Here is a 22,999-nt window from a genome sequence, read left to right as displayed (position 1 = left end):
TTGGTTCCAGGGAGGCATATATCCTCTAAAATTTTGTCCAAGCTTCTTATTTGTTTCATCATTCTCCTATTAAAGGAGTCTGGGTCATCTTGCAGTTGAGGCAGCTTGAAGATCTCACTTATTTTGTGAGGATGGAGGTGAACAATCTTCCCTCGACCAGAGTTCGATAGTCATAGAAGGCGGTTCCAGCTATTCCCTGCCTGTCTGTTGCCACAGATTAGAATAAAATTCTTGAACCATGTTTCTTCCCACCTTTGTTTCAGGATTAGCTAGGATTTCCCAGCTCCCGTTTTGAATTTGCTCTTGGATCACCGGATATTCGTCTTCTTCAGATCGAATTTAACTTCCAGGATCACTGACCTTAGACCCATTATTTTGTAGTAATGGTCTGAATGTTCTTTGGTTAAGAACTTCCCTTGATTCCAAAGTGATTTGGAATATTCTCTTTCTTGCCTCTTGGAGTGGTTTTATTTTCCCTTAGGAGCCATGATCTTAGTGGGTATTGGCTTAGTGATCACGGATAAACACACCAAACTTAGAGGTTTGCTTGTCCTCAAGCAAAAGAAAGGAAAGGAGGGGATAGAGGGAGAGCCAAGTTCGAATTGTGGAGAAGAGGAGGGAGGCCGAACGCGGATTTAAAGGGAAGGGTGGGTTTTTGAAAATTTTTGAAAAAAAATAGGATAGAAGATATGATTTGTAAAAGATAAGTATGATAGGAAAAAGATGTAATTTAAAATTGAAAAGATATGAAAAATATTTGAAAAAGATAAATCTGAATTTTAAAAAGAAGATATGATGAGTTTAAAAAGATTGAGAAGAATTTAAAAGATTTCAAAAGAATTCAAAAAAGATAATTGAGTTTTGAAAAAAGTTTGAAAAGATATTAAAAAAATTAAGAAATATGTTTAGGATTAAAATTTTTCGAAATTGAAGTTGAAAGATGAGAGTTTGTAACATGTTTATGCAAGAAATCATGAATTGAAACATGAAAAATGGAAAAAAAAATTTGAAGTGAAAACAAAGTACCTTTCCCCCACAATCCTGGCGTTAAACGCCAACTGCTGCATGTTTTGGGCGTTTAACGCCCATTTGTAGCTTCTCTTGGGCGTTTAACGCCCAGCTGTAGCATCTGGCTGGCGTTAAAACGCCAGAAAATCCTTTTTCACTGGGCATTTTCTGAACACCAGGATGCTGCAAATCTGGCATTAAACGCCCAGAATGGCATCGATTCTGGCGTTTAACGCCCAAAATGGCTATCCCTATTGGCGTTAAACGCCCAGTAGATGCTTCTTTTGGGCGTTTAACGCCCAAAACAGCTTTTAACTGGCGTTTTCGCACCAGTGAGCTTCTTTTTGCTGTTTTATCCTCTAAATCCTTCTGTAACTATGTGAACTCATGTAATTGATATTTACCTTGAAGATAATTAATATGAACCTATAAATTTATCTTTTAATTAACAAATAAGCTTAGTAATGGCTGGTTGCTCCCAGCAAGCGCTTCTTTATTGTCTTTAGCTGGACTATTACTGAGCTTTAATGAAGTCTTAGTTTTGAGCGTTCTTGCTCAAAATTGCTTTCAAGATAATGTTTGACTCTCTGTCCATTAACAATGAATTTTTTGTTAGAGTCATTATCCTGAAGCTCTACATATTCATATGGTGACACACCTGTAATCACATATGGTCCTCTCCACGGGATTTCAACTTTCTGGGGAATAATCTGAGCCTAAAGTTAAACAACAGAACTTTCTGCCTTGGCTCAAAGACTCTGGATGACAGCTTCTTATCATGCCATCTTTTTGCTCTCTTTGTAAATTTTGCATTTCGAAAGCATTGAGTTTGAATTCCTCTAGCTCATTATCTGGAGCAATCGTTTTTCTCCAGCTAACTTTGCATCAAGGTTTAGGAATCTGGTGCCCAGTAGGACTTGTGTTCCAATTCCACTGGCAAGTGACAGGCTTTTCCATACACAAGTTGGTATGGAGAGGTCCTATAGGAGTCTTGAATGCTGTTCTGTATGCCCACAAAGCATCATCCAAGCTTCTTGCCCAATCCCTTCTACGGTTAATCACAGTCCATTCCAGGATTCTTTTAAGTTCTCTATTAGAGCCTTCAGCTTGCCCATTTGTCTATGGATGATATGGAGTTGCCACCCAGTGGCTAACTCTATGAACCATAGTAGAGTAAAGCTATTTATTGCAGAAATGAGCCCCCATCACTGATTAGTACTCTAGGGACACCAAATTTGTTGAAAATATGTTTCTGGAGGAATTTCAGCACTATCTTAGTATCATTAGTAGGTGTTGCAATGGCCTCCACCCATTTTGATACATAATCCACTGCCACCAGAATATAAGGTTTGAGTATGATGGTGGGAAAGGCCCCATGAAGTCAATACCCATACATCAAATCAATCTCCAAGATCCCTTGTTGAGGCATGGCAGAACCATAAGGCAGATTGCCAGATTTTTGGCAACTGCCACATTGGAGGACTCTTGTGGCTGTTCGCTCACTTCTAAAATGTCCTCCATACTGTGATCCATGGCAATGTCAGAGGATCTTCTGTGCTTCTTCTTTAGGCACACATCTACGGATTACTCCGTCTGCACATCTCTTGAAGAGATATGGTTCATACCACAAATAGTACTTTGCATCCGATCAATTTCTTTGATTGCTGCCTACTATACTCTTTGGGTATGAATCTCACAGCCTTGTAGTTTGCAATGTCTGCAAACCATGGTACTTCCTGGATGACAAAGAGTTGCTCATCTGAAAAGTTTTCAGAGATCTCAGTAAGAGGGAGGGATGCCCTTTTACTGGTTCTATTCGGGACAGGTGATCTGCTACTTGGTTCTCTATCCCTTTTCTGTCTCTTATTTCTATATCAACTCTTGCAGAAGCAACACCCATCTTATGAGTCTGGGTTTTGAATCTGCTTTGTGAGTAGATATTTAAGAGCAGCATGGTCAGTGTACGCAATCACTTTGATCTTACTAAATAAGATCTGAACTTGTCAATGGCGTAAACCACTGCAAGTAACTCTTTTTCTGGTGGTTGTGTAGTTCTTCTGTGCGTCATTTAAAACATGACTGGCATAATAAATGACGTGCAGAAGCTTGTCATGCCTTTGTCCCAACACTGCACCAATGGCATAGTCACTGGCATCACACATTAGTTCAAATGGTAATGTCCAGTCTGGTGCAGAGATGACTGGTGCTGTGACCAACTTAGCTTTTAGAGTCTCAAATGTCTGCAGACACCCCTTATCAAAGATAAATGGCGTGTTAGCAGCTAGCAGATTACTCAGAGGCTTTGCAATTTTTGAAAAATCTTTTATAAACCTCCTATAGAATCCTGCATGCCCCAGAAAGCTTCTGATTGCCTTAACATTGGCAGGTGGTGGTAATTTTTCAATTACCTCTACCTTAGCTTGATCCACCTCTATTCCCTTGTTCGAAATTTTGTGCCCAAGGACAATTCCTTCAGTCACCATAAAGTGACATTTCTCTCAGTTTAAAATAGTTTAGTCTCTTGGCACCTTTAGAACAAGTGCTAGATGGTCAAGGCAGGAGTAGAATGAGTCTCCAAATACTGAAAAGTTATCCATGAAGACTTCCAGAAATTTTTCCACCATATCAGAGAAAATAGAGAGCATGCACCTTTGAAAGGTTGCAGGTGCATTGCATAGACCAAATGGCATCCTTCTGTATGCAAATACTCCAAATGGACATGTGAATGCTGTTTTTTCTTGATCCTGGGGATCTACTGCAATTTGATTATAACCTGAATATCCATCCAGAAAGCAGTAGTAATCATGACCTGCAAATCTTTCTAGCATCTGGTCTATGAATGGTAAAGGAAAATGATACTTCTGGTAGCTATATTGAGCCTTTTGTAATCAATACACATACGCCACCTGTAACTGTTCTTGTAGGAACCAGTTTATTTTTTTTCATATGAACCACTGTCATGCCACCCTTCTTAGGGATGACTTGGACAGGGCTCACCCAGGGGCTATCAAAATAGGATAAATAATCCCAACCTCTAGTAATTTAGTGACCACCTTTTGCACCACCTCCTTCATGGCTGGATTCAGCCGCCTCTGTGGTTGAACCACTGGCTTAGCGTCATCCTCTAATAGGATCTTGTGCATGTATCTGGCTGGGCTAATGCCCTTAAGATCACTGATGGACCACCCAAGAGCTGTCTTGTTTGTACTCATCACTTGAATTAGTGCTTCCTCTTCCAGTGGCTCTAAGGTAGAGCTTATGATTACAGGAAAAGTGTCACCTTCTCCCAAAAATGCATATTTCAAGGATGGTGGGGTAATGGTTTGAGCTTGGGTTTAGGAGGTTTCTCCTATTCCTGAGGGATTTTTAGAGGTTCTATTATTCTCTCCGGTTCCTCCAGATCAAGCTTAACATCTTTAAAGATATCTTCTAGCTCTGATTCGAAACTATCTGTCATATTGACCTCTTCCACCAGAGAGTCAATAATATCGATGCTCATGCAGTTGTTTGAGGTGTCTGGATGCTGCATAGCTTTGACAACATTCAACTTAAACTCGCTCATTCTCAGGGTTAATTCCCCTTTTGGACGTCAATGAGGGTTCGTCCAGTTGCTAGGAAAGGTCTTCCTAGAATGAGAGTTGCACTCTTATGCTCCTCCATTTCCAGCACCACAAAGTCAGTGGGAAAGGCAAATGGCCCAACCTTGACAATCATGTCTTTAATCACGCCTGATGGGTATTTAATGGAGCCATAAGAAAGTTGGAGACATATCCGGGGTTGGTTTGACTTCAGTCAAACCAAGCTTTTTGATAGTGGATGCAGGTATTAGGTTGATACTTGCTCCAAGATCACATAGAGCTTTCTTGGTACAAGTACCCTCTAATATGCATGGTATCATGAAGTTTCTGGGATCTTTAAGCTTTTCTGGTAAGCTCTTTAGAATGACTGCACTGCATTCTTCAGTCAGGAAAACTTTTTCAGTTCTCTCTAGTCCTTCTTATGACTTAAGATCTCTTTCATGAACTTAGCATAAGAGGGTATTTGCTCAAGTACCTCTGCAAACGGGATCTTTATTTCAAGAGTCTTGAGATAGTCTGCAAAGCGGGCAAATTGCTTATCCTGCTTCGCTTGGCGGAGTTTCTGAGGATAAGGCATCTTGGCTTTGTATTCCTCAACCTTAGTTGCTGCAGGTTTGTTTCCTACAGAGGTGGTTGGGAAAGCCTTCTTAGAGGGGTTGCTATCAGCACTTGTACGTGTGATCTCTCACTGGTGTTTGAACGCCAGGATCGGAAGTTGAATTGGCGTTTAACACCCAATTCCTACCTGTTTCTGGCGTTTAAACGCCAGAACTGAGCTCCATTGGGCGTTAATGCCAGCTTTTCACCTTTTTTTGGCTTTTAAACGCCAGAATTATTCCTCTCTGGGCTCTTACAGTCCTCAGAGGGATTTTGGGTAGCAGTTTGTTTATCTTCTATCAGTTGTTCTTTTTTTGGCTGCTGCTTTGAAGTGAGGTATTTTATGTTCTCCCACTTCTTAATTGAACTGCTTGGCACTCTTCTGTTATCTGTTTTGATAATTGCTATTTTGTTTTATTCAATTGTGCTTCCATATTCACATTAGCAATTCTTGTGTCTTGTAGCATCTCCTTGAATTCGGCTAGCTGTTTTGTTAGAAAATCTAATTGCTGATGAATTCAGTAACTTGTTCTGCAGGACTGAGTTTAGTAGTTACTGTTTTAGCCTTTTCTTTCATGGAAGACTCACTACTTAAGTACAGATGCTGATTTCTAGCAACTGTATCAATGAGCTCTTGAGCTTCTTCAATTGTCTTTCTCATGTGTATAGATCCACCAGCTGAGTTGGTCTAAAACATTTGAGCTTTCTCTGTAAGCCCATAGTAGAAGATGTCTAACTGCACCCACTCTGAAAATATTTCAGAGGGGCATTTCTTTAGCATCTCTCTGTACCTCTCCCAGGCATCATAAAGGGATCATTATCTCCTTGTTTAAAGCCTTGGATGTTCAGCCTTAGCTGTGTCATCCGTTTTGGAGGGAAATATTGATTCAGAAATTTTCTGACAGCTGTTTTCATGTCCTTATGCTAGCCTTAGGTTAGTTATTTAACCACCTCTTAGCTTGGTCTTTTATAGCAAATGAAAACAGTAATAATCTGTAGACATCCTGATCTACTTCCTTATCATGTACTGTGTGAGTAATTTGTAAAAACTGTGCCAGAAACTCGGTAGGTTCTTCCTTTGGAAGACCGGAATACTGGCAACTTTGCTGCACCATGATAATGAGCTGAGGATTTAACTCAAAACTACTGACTCCGATGGAGGGTATACAGATAATACTCCCATATGAAGCAGCAGTAGTGGGGTTAGCATATGACCCCAGAGTCCTTCTGGAATGTTCATTTCCACTTAGGTCCATGATGGAGAAAGGGAGATGTTGTGAATTGGAGATTCAAATAGTATTAATATATATATATATATATATTAAAAAATAGAAATTAAAAGAATAAAATAAAATAAAATGAAAAATGGGTGAGGATTTTCGAAAATGAAGAGAGAGAAAAAGTGGTTAGGAAGTTTTGAAAAAGATATGATTTTTAAAAATTTTAAAAAGGATATGATTTGAAAAAGATATGATTTTTTTAAAAAAAACTTGACATCTAAGATATGATAAGATAAAATTTGAAATTGAAATCTAAATTTTTATGAAAAATTTCAAAATATTGCTTAAAAATAGTTAGAAAAGATATTTTTTGATTTTTGGATTTTATGATGAAAGAGAAAACACACAAAAGACACAAGACTTAAAATTTTTAGATCTAATGCTCCTTGTTCTAAAAAATTTTAGAGGGAAACACCAAGGAACACCAAACTTAAAAATTTTAAGATCAAAACACAAAAAAGACTCAAGAACACTTTAAAGACTCACAAGAACAATAAGTTCATGAAGATAGAACACCAAACTTAAAATTTTTAGAAAACCACAATAAAATTTCGAAAACTAAAGGAAAACACCAAGGAACTCCAAACTTAAAAATTGACACAAGATTTAATCAAAGAAAAATTTTTTGAAAAGATTTTCGCAAGAAAGACTCAAAGGAGCAACTGTTCACAAGAACAAAGACACATTCAACAAATGCATGGACTAAACAAAAGAGAAGTATTTTTGAAAAAGTAGTTTTAATAATAAAAATATTTTTTTCTAAAATTTTTTTTCGAAAATCAAATGAGGGACTCTAAACACAGCAAAATAAATTATTCCTAATTTAAGCAACAAAAATAAACCGTTAGTTGTTCAAACTCGAACAATCCCCGGCAACGGCGCCAAAAACTTGGTGCACGAAATTGGAAATCACAATTTTTCACAACCTCGCACAACTAACCAGCAAGTGCACTGGGTCGTCCAAGTAATACCTTACGTGAGTAAGGGTCAATCCCACGGAGATTGTGGCTTGAAGCAAGTTATGGTTATCTTGTAACTCTTAGTCAGGATATCAATTATAATTATCAGTTGACTTGCAAATGAACAAAAGAGCATGAAATAAATACTTGTTATGCAGTATGCGAGAATATGTGGAGTTTTGGAGATGCTTTGTCTTCTGAATCTCTACTTTCCTATCTTCGTCTTCACGCACGCAAGTTCCCTCCCATGGCAAGCTATATGTTTGGTGGGTCACCGTTGTCAATGGCTACCATCCATCCTCTCAGTGAAAATGGTCTAGGTGCGCTGTCACCGCATGGCTAATCATCTGTCGGTTCTCACTCATATTGGAATAGGATCCATCGATCCTTTTGTGTCTGTCACTATGCCCAACCTTTGTAAGTTTGAAGCTCGTCACAGTCATCCAATTCCTAAATCCTATTCGGATACTACAGACAAGGTTTAGACTTTCCGGATTCTCAAGAATGCTGCCAATGGATTCTAGCTTATACCACGAAGACTCTGATTAAGGGATCTAAGAGAGATACTCATTCAATCTAAGGTAGAATGGGGTGGTTGTCAGGCACGCGTTCATAGGTTGAGAATGATGATGAGTGTCACGGATCATCACATTCGTCATATTGAAGTGCGAATGAATATCTTGGATAGAAACAAGCGTGTTTGAATAGAAAATAGAAATAATTGCATTAATCCACGAGACAGCAGAGCTCCTCACCCCCCCCAACAATGGAGTTAGAGACTCATGCCGTCAAAAAGTACAAAGTTCAGATCTAAAAATGTCATGAGGTACAAAATAAATCTCTAAAAGTTGTTTAAATACTAAACTAGTAACCTAGGTTTACAGAAAATGAGTAAACTGAGATAGATAGTGCAGAAATCCACTTCTGGGGCCCATTTCGTGTGTGGGGCTGAGACTTGAGCTTTCACGTGCCTGAGCTATTTCTGGAGTTAAATACCAGGTTGTAACCTGTTTCTGGCGTTTAACTCCAACTTGCAACCTGTTTCTGGCGTTTAACGCCACAATGGAACATGGAACTGGGGTTAAACGCCAGTTTACGTTGTATATCTTCGAGCAAAGCATGGACTATTACATATTGCTGGAAAGCCCTGGATGTCTACTTTCCAACCCAATTTAGAGCGCGCCAATTGGATTCATGTAGCTCCAGAAAATCTATTTTGAGTGAAGGAAGGTTAGAGTCCAACAACATCAGCTGTCCTTTTTCAGCCTGAATCAAATTTTTGCTCAGATCCCTCAATTTCAGCCAGAAAATACCTGAAATCACAAAAAAACACAAGAACTCATAGTAAAATCCAAAAATATGAATTTTGGCTAAAAACTAATAAAAATATACTAAAAACTAACTGAAACATACTAAAAACTACATGAAATTACCTCCAAAAAGCGTATAAAATATCCGCTCATCAGTGTGCGCGTACCTGACGTGTGCGCGTGATTTGGAGATTTGCACAGTGACGCTTGCACGTACCTGACGCGTATGCGTGACACGCAAAGAAGACCATCGACATGTACACTGACTGACGCGTACGCGTGACATGCGCCACGTGCAAAAAACGTAGAAAACACTGGGGGCGATTTTTGGGCTCCACTTTGGCCCAGTTCCAAGCCTGAAAACACATAATAGAAGCTGCAGAGTGGGGGAATCATGAGGCATTCAGACACTTTTCCTTATTCATAATTTTAGGTTTTAGATGTAGTTTCTAGAGAGAGAGGCTCTCTTCTCTATCTAGGTTTTAGGATTTTGTTAGGTTTAGGTTTATTTCTTTATCAAATTCAGGTTCAATGTTCCTTTAATTAGTTTCTCTTCTACTTTAATTATTCTAGTACTTTGGTTTATTTATTTCTCTTGTTGAGTTGTTTATTTTCTCAATTTGGTTTATGAATTCTCTAAGTTAGATTTGACTTTTCTATTTAATGCAATTTGAGGTATTTCATATTTATGATTGCTTTCTTAAATTTATGCTATTAATGCTCTCAATTGGTTGTTGAATTTTATTATCTCTTATTGCTTTTATATGCTTTTGTGTTGTGCCTTCCAAGTGTTTGATAAAATACTTGGTTAGATTCTAGAGTAGATTTTTATCCTTTTGGCCTTGGTTGAGTAGTTGGTGGCACTTGAGTTATCAAACTCCTTTGTTGATTGATAATTGAAAGTTGCTGATTGATTTGGATTCCACTAAAGCTAGTCTTTCCTTAGGAGTTGACTACGGCTTGAGGAACCAAATTGATTCGTCCACTTGACTTTCCTTCAAAATTAGAGGGTTAACTAAGTGGGAGCAATAAACAATTCTCATCACAATTGATAAGGAAAGCTAGGATAGGACTTCCAGTTCTCACACCTTGCCAAGAGCTTTCTAGTTATTAGTTTATTCCTTTTGCAATTTACTTTTCTTGTTTCCTTATTCAAAACCCAAAAATATATCTTTACATAACCAATTATAAGAACACTTCCCTGCAATTCCTTGAGAGATGACCCGAGGTTTAAATACTTCGGTTATCAATTTTATTAGAGTTTGATACTTGTGACAACCAAACTTTTGTATGAAAGGATTCTTTGTTGGTTTAGAAACTATACCTGCAACGAGAACTTATTTGTGAATTCTAGACCACACAGAAGTCCGATCATCAAAATAGAGTCGTTGCCGGGGAATTGCAAATGTGTGCCTTATTATTAGTTATTGTAAATATTTGCTTTTCGCTTGTTTGTTAGTTTTGTTGGTTTAGTACTTAGTTGCTTATTTTACTAGTTTCTGTTTATTTCTTTACCTACTATGAATTCTCACCCCTTGGCTATGAGTTTAGTTCAAATTATGTTGTAGGAAATGGAGGCTACAATGAGAATATGCATCAAGGTTGGAACAATCAAGGTTGGGAGGAGCCACAATGATTTGATCAACTCTCTTGGCAACAACCTCCACTAACATATAACCAAGAGTCATTCCAAGAAGCATATCAAGATGACGGCTATGGTGAGAACTCTTTTGATTATCAACAACCACCACCATACCTATGAACCCTGATGAGCGGATAATTTATACGCTTTTTGGCATTGTTTTTAGTGTGTTTTGAGTATATTTTAGTAGTTTTTATTACATTTTATTAGTTTTAGTTAAAATTCACTTTTCTGGGCTTTACTATGAGTTTGTGTGTTTTTCTATGATTTCAGGTATTTTTGGCTGAAATTGAGGGACCTGAGCAAAATCTGATTTAGAGGCTGAAAAGGACTGTAGATGCTGTTGGATTCTGACCTCCCTGCACTCGAATTGGATTCTCTGGAGCTACAGAAGCCCAATTGGCGCGCTCTCAACGGCGTTGGAAAGTAGACATCCTGGGCTTTCCAGCAATATATAATAGTCCATACGTTGCTCGAGATTTGATGGCCCAAACGGGCGTTGCAAATCAGCTTTAGAATTCCCAGCGTTTAACGCCGGAACTGGCACAAAAATTGGAGTTAAACGCCCAAACTGGCATAAAAGCTGGCGTTTAACTCCAGAAAAAGTCTCTACACATGAAAGCTTCAATGCTCAGCCCAAGCACACACCAAGTGGACCCCGGAAGTGGATTTTTACGTCATTTACTCATTTCTGTATACCCTAGGTTACTAGTTCACTATTAATAGGACCTTTTGACATTGTATCTCTACCTCATGACACTTTACACGTTTTCATTGTATTTTCTACAGCATGAGTCTCTAAACCCCATGGTTGGGGTGAGGAGGTCTGCTGTGTCTTGATGGATTAATGCAATTACTACTGTTTTTCATTCAATCATGCTTGCTTCCGTTCTAAGATATCACTTGTTCTTAAACCTGATGAATGTGATGATCCGTGACACTCATCATTCTCAACTATGAACGTGTGCCTGACAACCACCTCCGTTCTACCTTAGATGAGTAGATATCTCTTGGATTCCTTAATCAGAATCTTCGTGGCATAAGCTAGAATTGATGGCGGCATTCAAGAGAATCCGGAAGGTCTAAACCTTGTCTGTGGTATTCTGAGTAGGATTCAAGGATTGAATGACTGTGACGAGCTTCAAACTCCTAAGGGCTGGGCGTTAGTGACAGACGCAAAAAGAATCACTGGATTCTATTCCAACCCGATTGAGAACCGACAGATGATTAGCCGTGCTGTGACAGAGCGCGTTGAACATTTTCACTGAGAGGATGGGAGGTAGCCATTGATAATGGTGAAACCCTACATACAGCTTGCCATGGAAGGAGCCTTGCGTGCTTGAAGAAGAAGACAGTAGGAAAGCGGAGATTCAAGATAGAGCATCTCCAAAACCTCAACCTGTTCTCCATTACTGCAAAACAAGTACTTATTCATGTTCTTTTACTTTTTACAATCAATCCTGATAATTATTGATATCCTGACTAAGAGTTACAAGATAACCATAGCTTGCTTCAAGCCGACAATCTCCGTGGGATCGACCCTTACTCACGTAAGGTATTACTTGGACGACCCAGTGCACTAGCTGGTTAGTTGTGCGGAATTGCAAAAGTGTGATTGCAATTTCGTGCACCAAGTTTTTGGCGCCGTTGCGGGGATTGTTCGAGTTTGGACAACTGACGGTTTATCTTGTTGCTTAGATTAGGACTGTTTTATTTTTGTTGGTTTAGAGTCTTTTATTTGAGTTTAGTTTCATATTTTAAGTTTGGTGTCTTCTTTGTGTTTTCCTTTAGATTTTCGAAAATTAGTGTTTGATTTTCTAAAAATTTTAAGTTTGGTGTCATTTTGTTGTTTTCTCTTTCTTCATTTCAAAAAAAAAAATCAAATATTTTTCAAAATAATTTTCATCATATCTTTTTAATTGCCAATTCCAAAATCTTTTTAATTAGTTAATTGATTTAGTTTTCAATTGCTTTGATCTTATTTTTCTTTAGTTTTCGAAATTTTATTTTAATTCCCTTTTGTTTTATTTTATTATTTTCGGTCAATTTTTAAAAAAAAAAATAATCTACTTGCAATCCATATCATTTCCCTTTCTCCCTCATGGACCTAAGTGGAATTGAGCAGTCCAGAAGGACTTTGGGGTCATATGCTAACCCCATTACAGCTGCATATAGGAGTAGCATCTGTATACCTCCCATCAAAGTAAGCAGCTTTGAGCTAAACCCTCAACTCATTATCATGGTGCAGCAAAATTGCCAGTATTCCGGTCTTCCACAGGAAGAACCTACTGAGTTTCTGGCAGAATTCTTACAAATTGCTGACACAGTACGTGATAAAGAGGTGGATCAGGATATCTACAGATTATTACTGTTTCCATTTGCTGTAAAAGATCAAGCTAAGAAGTGGTTGAATAACCAATCTGCAGCAAGCATAAAGACATGGAAACAGTTATCAGACAAATTCCTGAATCACTTTTACCCTCCAAAAAGGATGACACAGCTAAGGATGGACATCCAAGGCTTTAAACAAGAGGATACTGAATCCCTTTATAATGCCTGGGAGAGGTATAGAGGTATGCTAAGAAAATGCCCCTCTGAAATGTTTTTAGAGGGGTACAGTTAGACATCTTCTACTATGGGCTTACAGAAAAAGCTCAGATGTCTCTAGACCACTCAGCTGGTGGATCTATACATATGAGGAAGACGATTGAGGAGGCTCAAAGCTTATAGATACTGTTGCTAGAAATCAACATTGTACTCTAGCAATGAGTTCTCTACAAAAGAAGAAGTTATGGCAGTAGCCACTGATCCTAATCCTCAAGAACAGATGGTTGAGCTTAATCAGCAATACACCTGATGACAAAACAGTTAGCAGAATTTAAAGAGATACTCAAGAAACTAAAATTGCTAACAAGAACATAGAATCACGGTTGAATCAGGCAAAACAGCAGCTATCCAAACAGATAACAAAAGAATGCCAAGCAGTTCAACTGAGGAGTGGGAAGACATTGAATAACACTGCTCAAAGTAGCAAAAAGCCAATAAAGGAACAATTGACAGAGATAGCCAAACCACTATCCAAATCCCTCTGAGGACGTAAGAGCCCAGAGAGGAATACTCTTGGCGTTCAAACGCCAGAAAAGGGGGGAAGCTGGCGTTAAACGCCCATTCCTTGCCCAGTTCTGGCGTTCAAACGCCAGAAAAGGGGAAAAGTTGGCGTTAAACGCCCATTTTCCACCCAACCCTGGCGTTCAAACACCAATGTGGAATCAGACACCTGAGAATGCTGATAGTAATCCCTCTAAAAAGGCTTCTCCAACCACTTCTATAAGGAAACCTGCAGCAACTAAGGTTGAAGAATATAAAGCCAAGATGCCTTATCCTCAGAAACTCCGCCAAGCGGAGCAGGATAAGCAATTTGCCCGCTTTGCAGACTACCTAAGGACTCTTGAAATAAAGATTCCGTTTGCAGAGGCACTTGAGCAAATACCTTCTTATGCTAAGTTCATGAAAGAGATCTAAGTCTAAGAAGGATTGGAGAGAAACTGAAAAAGTATTTCTCACTGAATAATGCAATGCAGCATTCTGAAAGCTTACCAGAAAAGCTTCAAGATCCAGGAAGCTTTATAATACCATGCACATTAGAAGGTGCTTGCATCAAGATAGCCCTGTGTGATCTTGGAGCAAGCATCAATCTAATACCTGCATCAACTATCAGAAAGCTTGGGTTGACTGAAGAAGTCAAACCAACCCGGATATGCCTCCAACTTGCTGATGGCTCCATTAAATATCCATCAGGCATAATTGAGGACATGATTGTCAAGGTTGGGCCATTTGCCTTTCCAACTGACTTTGTAGTGCTGGAGATGGAGGAGCACAAGAGTGCAACTCTCATTCTAGGAAGACCTTTCCTAGCAGCTGGACGAACTCTCATTGATGTACAAAATGGGGAGGTAACCTGAGAGTCAATGAGGATGAGTTCAAGTTGAATGCTATAAAAGCTATACAGCATCCAGACACACCAAATGACTGCATGGGCACTGACATTATGATTCTTTAGGGAAGAGGTCAATATGACTGAAAGTTTAGAAAACAGAGCTTGAGGACATCTTCGGATGCTCAGCCTGATCAGGAAGAACCAGGAAACAAAAGAATTTTTGAAAATTCCTCAGGAGGAGGATAAGCCTCCCAAACATGAACTCAAACCACTACCACCATCCTGAAGTATGCATTTCTGGGAGAAGGTGACACTTTTCCAGTGATTATAAGCTCTGCTTTAAATCCACAGGAAGAGGAAGCACTGATTCAAGTGCTAAGGACACACAAGACAGCTCTTAGGTGGTCCATAAGTGATCTTAAGGGCATTAGCCCAGCAAGATGCATGCACAAGATCCTATTGGAGGATAATGCCAAACCAGTGGTCCAATCACAAAGGCGGCTAAATCCAGCCATGAAGGAGGTGGTACAGAAGAGGTCACTAAATTACTAGAGGCTGGGATTTTTTATCCTATTTCTGATAGCCCCTGGGTGAGCCCTGTCCAAGTTGTCCCAAGAAGGGAGGCATGACAGTAGTTCATAATGAAAAAAATGAACTGGTTCCTACAAGAACAGTCACAAGGTGGCGTATGTGTATTGACTATAGAAGGCTCAATACAGCCACCAGCAAGGATCATTTCCTTACCATTCATAGACCAAATGCTAGAAAGACTAGCTGGTCATGATTATTACTGCTTTTTGGATGGCTATTCAGGCTACAAACCAAATTGCAGTAGATCCTCAGGACCAAGAGAAAACAGCATTCACTTGCCTTCTGGCGTGTTTGCCTACCGGGAGGATGCCTTTTGGTCTATGTAATGCTCCTGCAACCTTTCAGAGATGCATGCTATCCATCTTCTCTGATATGGTGGAGAAATTCTTGGAAGTCTTCATGGATGACTTCTCAGTGTATGGAGACTCATTCAGCTCCTGCCTTAACCACCTAGCACTTGTCCTGAAAAGGTGCCAAGAGACTAACCTGGTTTTAAACTGGGAGAAATGTCACTTTATGGTGACTGAAGGAATTGTCCTTGGGCACAAAATTTCAAGCAGGGAATAGAGGTGGATAAGGCAGGTAGAGGTGATTGAAAAATTACCACCACCTGCCAATGTTAAGGCAATCAGAAGCTTTCTAGGGCATGCAGGATTCTACAGAAGGTTTATAAAGGATTTTTCGAAAATTGAAAAACCTCTGAGCAACCTGCTAGCTGCTGACACACATTTGTGTTTGACACAGTGTTTGCAGGCATTTGAGACCCTGAAAGCCAAGCTGGTCACAACACCAATCATCTCTGCACCAGACTGGACATTACCATTCGAATTAATGTGTGATGCCAGTGACCATGCCATTGGTGCATGTTTGGGACAGAGGCATAACAAGCTTCTGCACGTCATTTATTACGGCAGCCGTATTCTAAATGATGCACAGAAGAACTACACAACCACAGAAAAGGAGTTACTTGCATTGGTTTATGATATTGACAAGTTCAGATCTTATTTAGTAGGATTAAAAGTGATTGTGTACACTGACCATGCTGCTCTAAATATCTACTCACAAAGCAGGATTCAAAACCCAAGCTCATAAGATGGGTGTGCTTCTGCAAGAGTTTGATATAGAAATAAGAGACAAAAAAGGGACAGAGAATCAAGTAGCTGATCACCTGTCCAGGATAGAACCAGTAGCAGGAGCATCCCTCCCTCCTACAGAGATCTCTGAAACCTTTCCGGATGAGCAATTATTTGCTATTCAGGAAGCTCCGTGGCTTGCAGACAGTGCAAACTATAAGACTCAAGGTTCTCCTTCTGTAACCATGGAAAGGAAGCATGGAGAGCTTTGGTCGGCGAAATTGTGAACTATACTTTTTCACAACTCTCATAATCCCTGGTAATGGCTCCAAAAACTTGGTGCGCTTAATACCATGGCATTACACAACTTCGCACAACTAACCAGCAAGTGCACTGGGTCGTCCAAGTAATAAAACCTTACGTGAGTAAGGGTCGATCCCACGGAGATTGTTAGTAATGAAGCAAGCTATGGTCATCTTGTAAATCTTAGTCAGGCAAACTCAGATATATGGTGATGAACGAAAATAACATAGAAGATAAAGATAGTGATACTTATGTATATCATTGGTGTATGAGCTTCAGACAAGTGTATGAAGATGCCTTCCCTTCCGTCTCTCTGCTTTCCTACAGCCTTCATCCAATCCTTTCTTACTCCCTTCCATGGCAAGCTCGTATAGGGTCTCACTGTTGTCAGCAGCTACCTCCATCCTCTCAGTGAAAGCGATTGCATATGTCCTGTCACGGCATAGCGGAATTCATCTGTCGGTTCTCAATCAGGCGCGGAATAGAATCCAGTGATTCTTTTGCGTTATCACTAACGCCCCCGCCCTCAGGGTTTGAAGCACGTCACAGTCATTCAGTCATTGAATCCTACTCAGAACACCACAGACAAGGTTAGACCTTCCGGATTCTCTTGAATGCTGCCATCAGGTCCTGCCTATACCACGAAGACTCCGAAGAATCCAAGAGATATTCACTAAGCCTCGAATGCTTGTAGAACAAGAATGGTTGTCAATCACCTTGTTCATAGGTGAGAGTGGTGATGGGCGTCAATCATCACCATCATCATGTTGAAGAACAAGTGATATTTGGTAAAAGAACAAGCGGAATGAATGGAAGAACAATAGTAATTGCATTAATACTCGAGGTACAGCAGAGCTCCACACCCTTAATCTATGGTGTGTAGAAACTCCACCGTTGAAAATACATAAGAACAGGGTCTAGGCATGGCCGAATGGCCAGCCTCCCAAAGATCTAAGATAGCATAAAACAAAGATAGCTACCAAAGTCTCGATACAAATACAATAGTAAAAGGTCCTACTTATAGATAACTAGTAGCCTAGGTGTACAAAGATGAGTAAATGACATAAAAATCCACTTCCGGGCCCACTTGGTGTGTGCTTGGGCTGAGCAATCAAGGAAATTCGTGTAGAGAACTTTTCTGGAGTTAAACGCCAGCCCATGCCAGTTTGGGCGTTTAACTCCAACTTTTATTCCTGTTCCGGCGTTAACGCTGGAATTCCTGAGGCCGGATTGCTTTGCGGGTTTGGGCCATCAAATCTTGGACAAGTATGGACTATTATATATTGCTGGAAAGCCCTGGATGTCTACTTTCCAACGCCGTTGAGAGCGCGCCAATTGGGCTTCTGTAGCTCCAGAAAATCCACTTCGAGTGCAGGGAGGTCAGAATCCAACAGCATCTGCAGTCCTTTTTGGTCTCTGAATCAGATTTTTGCTCAGGTCCCTCAATTTCAGCCAGAAAATACCTGAAATCACAGAAAAACACACAAACTCATAGTAAAGTCTAGAAAAGTGAATTTTAAATAAAAACTAATAAAAATGTACTAAAATCTAACTAAAAGATATCAAAAACATACTAAAAACAATGCCAAAAAGTATACAAATTATCCGCTCATCACAACACCAAACTTAAACTGTTGCTTGTCCTCAAGCAACTGAAAATCAAATAAGATCAAAAGAAGAGAATATGCAATGAATTCCAAAAACATCTGTGAAGATCAGTATTAATTAGATGAGCGGGGCTTTTAACCTTCTGTCTCTGAACAGTTTTGGCATCTCAATCTATCCCTTGAAATTCAGAATGGTTGGCTTCTTTAGGAACTCAGAGTCCAGATAGTGTTATGATTCTCCTAGTAAAGTATGATGATTCTTGAACATAGCTATTTATTGAGTCTTGGCTGTGGCCCAAAGCACTCTGTCTTCCAGTATTACCACCGGATACATACATGCCACAGACACATAATTGGGTGAACCTTTTCAGATTGTGACTCAGCTTTGCTAAAGTCCCCAATTAGAGGTGTCCAGGGTTCTTAAGCACACTCTTATTTGCTTGGATCACAACTTTATTTCTTTTCTTTTTCTTTCTTTTCTTTCTTTTTTTTTTTTTTCGATTTTTTTTTTTTTTTTTTTTCGGTTTTTTTCTCTTTTTTTTTTTTTTTTTTTTTTTTTGAATAGCTTTTTCTTGCTTCAAGAATCATTTTATTGATTTTTCAGATCCTCAGTAACATGTCTCCTTTTTCATCATTCTTTCAAGAGCCAACATTCATGAACCACAAATTCAAGATACATATGCACTGTTTACACATACATTCAGAGAACAAAAATATTGCCACCACATCAAAATAATTAAACTATTATAAAATTCAAAATTCATGCAATTCTTCCTTTTTCAATTAAGCACATTTTATTCAAGAAAGGGGATGGATTCATAGGACATTCATAACTTTAAGGCATAGACACTAAGACACTAATGATCATAAGACACAAGCATGGATAACATAAAGCACTAAAATTTCGAAAAACAAGGGAATAAAGAACAAGGAAATCAAGGAATGGGTCCACCTTAGTGATGGCGGCTCTTCCTTGCTTTTGAAGGTCCTATGGAGTGCTTGAGCTCCTCAATGTCTCTCCTTGTCTTTGTTGCTCCTCCCTCATGATCTTTGATCTTCTCTAATTTCATGGAGGAGAATGGAGTGTTCTTGATGCTCCACCCTTAGTTGTCCCATGTTGGAACTTAATTCTCCTAGGGAGGTGTTTAGTTGCTCCCAATAGTTTTGTGGAGGAAAGTTCATCCCTTGAGGAATCTCAGGGATTTCTTGATGAGAGGGGTCTCTTGTGTATTCCATCCTTTTCTTGGTGATGGGCTTGTCCTCATCAATGGGGATATCTCCTTCTATGTCAACTCCAACTGAATAACAGAGGTGACAAATGAGGTGAGGAAAGGCTAATCTTGCCAAAGTGGAGGTCTTGTCCGCCACCTTATAGAGTTCTTGGGCTATAACCTCATGAACTTCTATTTCTTCTCCAATCATGATGCTATGGATCATGATGGCCCGGTCTATGGTAACTTCGGACCGGTTGCTAGTGGGAATGATTGAGCGTTGTATGAACTCTAACCATCCTCTAGCCACGGGTTTGAGGTCATGCCTTCTCAATTGGACGGCTTTCCTCTTGAATCTTGCTTCCATTGTGCGCCCTCTTCACATATGACTGTGAGGACTTGGTCCAACCTTTGATCAAAGTTGACCCTTCTAGTGAAAGGATGCTCATCTCCTTGCATCATAGGCAAGTTGAACGCCACCCTCACACTCTCCGGACTAAAATCCAAGTATTTCCCCCGAACCATAGTAAGATAATTCTTTGGATTCGGGTTCACACTTTGGTCATGGTTCTTTGTGATCCATGCATTGGCATAGAACTCTTGAACCATCAAGATTCCAACTTGTTGAATGGGGTTGGTGAGAACTTCCCAACTCTTCTTTGGATCTCATGGCGGATCTCCGGATATTCACCCTTTTTGAGTAAAAAGGGGACTTCGGGGATCACCTTCTTCAAGGCCACAACTTCATAGAAGTGGTCTTGATGCACCTTTGAGAGGAATCTATCCATCTCCCATGACTCGGAGGTGGAAGCTTTTGCTTTCCCTTTCTTTTTAGAGGTTTCTCCGGCCTTTGGTGCCATAATGGTTATGGAAAAACGAAAAAGCAACGCTTTTACCACACCAAACTTAAAATGTTTGCTCGTCCTCGAGCAAAAGAAGAAAGAAAGGAGTAGAAGAAGAAGAAATGAGGAAGAGGGGGAGGGTAGTGTTCGGCCAAAGGGGGAAGAAGTGGTCTTTAGGTTGTGTGAAAATGAAGGGTTGAAGAAGGGTATTTATAGGAGAGAGGGGGGTAAAGGTTCGGCCATTTGAGGGTGGGTTTGGGAGGGAAAGTGGTTTGAATTTGAAGGGTGAGGTTGGTGGGGTTTTATGAAGGATGGATGTGAGTGGTGAAGAGAAAGATGGGATTTGATAGGTGAAGGGTTTTTGGGGAAGAGGTGTTGAGGTGATTGGTGAATGGGGGAAGAAGAGAGAGAGTGATGGTAGGGTCCTGGGGTCCACAGATCCTGTAGTGTCAAGGAAAAGTCATCCTTGCACCAAATGGCATCAAAATCCACGTTTTGACCCATTTCTGGCGTTAAACGCCGGGCTGGTGCCCATTCCTGGCGTTTAACGCCAGGTTGTTGCCCTTTACTGGCGTTTAACGCCAGTCTGGTGCCCTTTTCTGGCGTTAAACGCCCAGAAAGGTGCCAGACTGGGCGTTAAACGCCCAACTGCTAGGCTGACTGGCGTTTGAACGCCAGCAGCATCTTCCTCCAGGGTGTGCTGTTTTTCTTCCTGTTTTTCATTTTGTTTTTGCTTTTTTCATTGTTTTTGTGACTTCTTATGATCATCAACCTACAAAAAAGATAAAATAACAAAAGAAAATAATTAATTATAAAACATTGGGTTGCCTCCCAACAAGCGCTTCTTTAGTGTCATTAGCTTGACAGAGGACTCCCATGGAGCCTCAGAAACACTCAGAACCGTGTTGAAACCTCCCAACACCAAACTTAGAGTTTGAATGTGGGGTTTCAACACCAAACTTAGAGTTTGGTTGTGGCCTCCCAACACCAAACTTAGAGTTTGACTGTGGGGGCTCTGTTTGGCTCTGTTTTGAGAGAAGCTCTTCATGCTTCCTCTCCATGATGATAGAGGGATATCCTTGGGTCTTAAACACCATGGATTCTTCATTCACTTGAATGATCAACTCTCCTCTATCAACATCAATCACAGCCTTTGCTGTGGCTAGGAATGGTCTGCCAAGGATGATGGATTCATCCATGCACTTCCCAGTCTCTAGGACTATGAAATCAGTAGGAATGTAATGGTCTTCAATCTTCACCAAAACATTCTCTATAAGTCCATGAGCTTGTTTTCTTGAATTGTCTGCCATCTCTAATGAGATTCTTGCAGCTTGCACCTCAAGGATCCCTAATTTCTCCATTACAGAGAGGGGCATGAGGTTTACACTTGACCCTAAGTCACACAAGGCCTTCTTGAAGGTCATGGTGCCTATGGTACAAGGTATAGAAAACTTCCCAGGATCCTGCCTCTTTTGAGGTAGTTTCTGCCTAGACAAGTCATCCAGTTCTTTGGTGAGCAAGGGAGGTTCATCCTCCCAAGTCTCATTTCCAAATAACTTGTCATTTAGTTTCATGATTGCTCCAAGGTATTTAGCAACTTGCTCTTCAGTAACATACTCATCCTCTTCAGAGGAAGAATACTCATCAGAGCTCATGAATGGCAGAAGTAAGTCCAATGGAATCTCTATGGTCTCGTTTTGAGCCTCAGATTCCCATGGTTCCTCATTGGGGAACTCACTGGAGGCCAGTGCACGCCCATTGAGGTCTTCCTCAGTGGCGTTCACTGCCTCTCCTTCCTCCCAGAATTCGGCCATGTCTATGGCTTTGCACTCTCCTTTTGGATTTTCTTCTGTATTACTTGGGAGAGTGCTAGGAGGGAGTTCAGTAACTTTCTTGCTCAGCTGACCCACTTGTCCTTCCAAATTTCTGATGGAGGACCTTGTTTCATTCATGAAACTTTGAGTGGTCTTTATTAGATCAGAGACCATTGTTGCTAAGTCAGAAGTATTCTGCTTAGAACTCTCTGTCTGTTGCTGAGAAGATGATGGAAAAGGCTTGCCATTGCTAAACCTGTTTCTTCCACCATTATTGTTATGAAACCTTGTTGAGGTCTCTCTTGATTCTTCCATGAGAGATTTGGGTGATTTCTCCATGAAGAATTATAGGTGTTTCCATAGGGTTCTCCTAGGTAATTCACCTCTTCCATGGAAGGGTTCTCAGGATCATAAGCTTCTTCCTTAGATGAAGCATCCTTAGTACTGTTTGGTGCATTTTGCATTCCAGACAGACTTTGAGAAATCAAATTGACTTGTTGAGTCAATATCTTATTCTGAGCCAGTATGGCATTCAGAGCATCAATCTCAAGAACTCCTTTCTTCTGATTAGTCCCATTGTTCACAGGATTCCTTTCAGAAGTGTACATGAATTGGTTATTTGCAACCATTTCAATCAGCTCTTGAGCTTCTGCAGGCGTCTTCTTCAGATGAAGAGATCCTCCTGCAGAGCTATCCAAGGACATCTTAGATAGTTCAGAGAGACCATCATAGAAAATACCTATGATGCTCCATTCAGAAAGCATGTCAGAAGGACATTTTCTGATTAATTGTTTGTATCTTTCCCAAGCTTCATAGAGGGATTCTCCATCCTTTTGTCTAAAGGTTTGGACTTCCACTCTAAGCTTACTCCATCTTTGTGGTGGAAAGAATTTTGCCAAGAAGGCATTGACTAGCTTTTCCCATGAGTCCAGGCTTTCTTTAGGTTGAGAGTCCAACCATATTCTAGCTCTGTCTCTTACAGCAAAAGGGAATAGCATCAGTCTATAGACTTCAGGGTTAACCCCATTAGTCTTGACTGTGTCACAGATTTGCAAGAATTCAGCTAAAAACTGATGAGGATCTTCCATTGGAAGTCCATGGAACTTGCAATTCTGTTGCATTAGAGAAACTAATTGAGGCTTAAGCTCAAAGTTGTTTGCTCCAATGGCAGGGATAGAGATGCTTCTCCCATAAAAATCAGGAGTAGGTGCAGTAAAGTCACCCAGCACCTCCCTTGCATTGTTGCA

General features: G+C 40.1%; 1 non-coding gene across 1 annotated transcript; it reads left to right on the top strand.

The window, feature by feature from the left end:
* The first annotated feature begins 22,510 nt into the window (after nucleotides 1-22,510).
* Nucleotides 22,511-22,618, top strand: LOC130978620 (small nucleolar RNA R71). Its single transcript, XR_009086242.1, has one exon. It is a non-coding gene; the product is annotated as a small nucleolar RNA R71 (small nucleolar RNA).
* Nucleotides 22,619-22,999: the final 381 nt, after the last annotated feature.

This window comes from Arachis stenosperma, chromosome 4 (genome assembly GCF_014773155.1).
Source record: "Arachis stenosperma cultivar V10309 chromosome 4, arast.V10309.gnm1.PFL2, whole genome shotgun sequence".
In the NCBI taxonomy this organism is placed as follows: Eukaryota; Viridiplantae; Streptophyta; class Magnoliopsida; order Fabales; family Fabaceae; genus Arachis; species Arachis stenosperma.
This window is presented reverse-complemented; position numbering and strand designations above follow the sequence as displayed.